We start from the raw sequence: 1,971 nt of genomic DNA on the forward strand, positions 1-1,971 counted from the left end.
GGTTGTGGAAAGACTGTCCAAGAAATCCAAAAACCTGTTCAAAAAATTGTCAAAGCTGTTGGAGTTTCAGCAACTTGAAAAGGATATGTCCTACTCCCCATCTGTATGGACCAGTATCTCAGCTATTAGGAGTAAGCGTTTTTCTGCTCAAGAAAGGATATAGAGGTATATACCACAAGACAACCTGTGGTTTCACCTGCTTGACCACAGAGAGGACATGAGGAAGTGGGGTGGAAAACCTACCCTGACCCTAGAGGCACGGGTACGTGAGTTGCAAGGGAAAACAATCACAAATGGGGGCTCTTCCTGGAAAATTGCCGCTTCAGTTTCCAGTGACAAAGCAGAAGGGCTTCTGATCCTCTTGAAAGAACTTCCAATTGGTATTTACAAGCAGTGAATAACAAGGATGGGATTCAAACCCGTGTGTGCCACACAAACCTACTCATTGATAGCAGATACTACAATCAGAACAAGAGGGGCCCTGCCTCCAGCCAGGTGGAGGAGAGGGACAACTGGGTTTACTAGACTGCATGGATTCAACGGCCTGGCACATCAGATCCACAAGAGTATAAGGCTCTGGTAGACACCAGTGCAGAGTGTACCCTGATGCCATCAAGCTACAGAGAGGCAGAACCCATCCGTATTTCTGGAGGGACAGGGGGATCCCAATGGCTAACTGTATTGGAAGCTGAAGTGAGCCTAACTGGGAACGAGCAGCAAAAGCACTCCACTGTGACTGTCCCAGAGGCTCCATGCATCCTTGGCATAGACTACCCCAGAAGACGGTACTTCAAGGACCCAAAAAGGGTAATGGTGAGCCTTTGGTATAGCTGCCTTGGAGATGGAGGAAATGAAAAAGCTGTCTACCTTGCCTGGTCTCTTGGAGGACCCTTCTATTGTGGGGCTGCTGAGGGTCGAAGAACAACAGGTGCCAATTGCTACCGCAATGGTGCATCAGTGGCAATATCTCACCAACTGAGACTTTCTGATTCCCATCCATAAGCTGCTTCGTCAACTGGAGAGCCAAGGACTGATCAGCAAGACTCTCTCACCCTTTAACTGTCCCCTACAGCCAGTGCAAAAGCCCAATGGATAGTGGAGGCTAACAGTACACTATTGTGGCCTGAATGACGTTACGCCACTGCTGAATGCTGCTGTGACAGACATGCTAATACGTCAATGTGAACTGGAGTCCAAGGCAGCCAAGTGGTATGCCACAATTGATATCGCTAATGTGTTTCTCCTCAATCCCTTTGGCAGCAGAGTGCAGGCCACAGTTTGCTTTCACTTGGAGGGGGGTCTACTACACCTGGAATCGACTGCCCCAGCGGTGGAAACAGAGCCCTATGATTTACCACGGACTGATCCAGACTGCACTGGAATAGGGTGAAGCTCTGGAACACCTGCAGTACATTGACATCATCATATGGGGCAATACAGCAGAAGAAGTTTTTGAGAAAGGGAAGAAAATAGCCCAAATCCTTCCGAGAGCCAGTTTTGCCATAAATTGAAGTAAGGTCAAGGGATCTGCACAGGATATCCAGTTTTTAGGAATAAAATGGTAAGACGGACATCATCAGATTCCAATGGATGTGATCAACAAAATAGCAGCTATGTCTCCACCGACTAGCAAAAAGGAAGCACAAGCTTTCTGGAGCATTGTGGGTTTTTGGGGAATGCTTATTCCAAATTACAGTCTGATTGTAAGCCCTCTCTATCAAGTGACCTGGAAAAAGAATGATTTCAAATGGGGTCCTGAGCAACAAAAAGCTTTTGAACATATTAAATGAGAGAGCACCCTAGGGCTGGTCTGGGCAGGACAACGTGTTCAAAACGTGCTGTACGGCACAGCTGGGGAGAACGACCCTACCTGGAGCCTCTGGCAGAATGCACTGGAGGCCCGGTGCCAGAAGACTGCTGCTGCCGGCATGCTGTGCCGATGTGGCCAACCAGCAACCTGCTACCAGAACC

The 1,971-nt window shown here is 48.4% G+C and overlaps 1 protein-coding gene across 1 annotated transcript in view; it reads left to right on the forward strand.

Annotated features, from left to right (window-relative positions):
• The window catches only part of SUSD2 (sushi domain containing 2), a 28,800-nt gene that overhangs the window by 739 nt on the left and 26,090 nt on the right, over nt 1-1,971 (forward strand). The window lies entirely within an intron of this gene.

Source organism: Charadrius vociferus, unplaced genomic scaffold, assembly GCF_000708025.1.
Source record: "Charadrius vociferus isolate BGI_N301 unplaced genomic scaffold, ASM70802v2 scaffold567, whole genome shotgun sequence".
NCBI lineage: Eukaryota > Metazoa > Chordata > Aves > Charadriiformes > Charadriidae > Charadrius > Charadrius vociferus.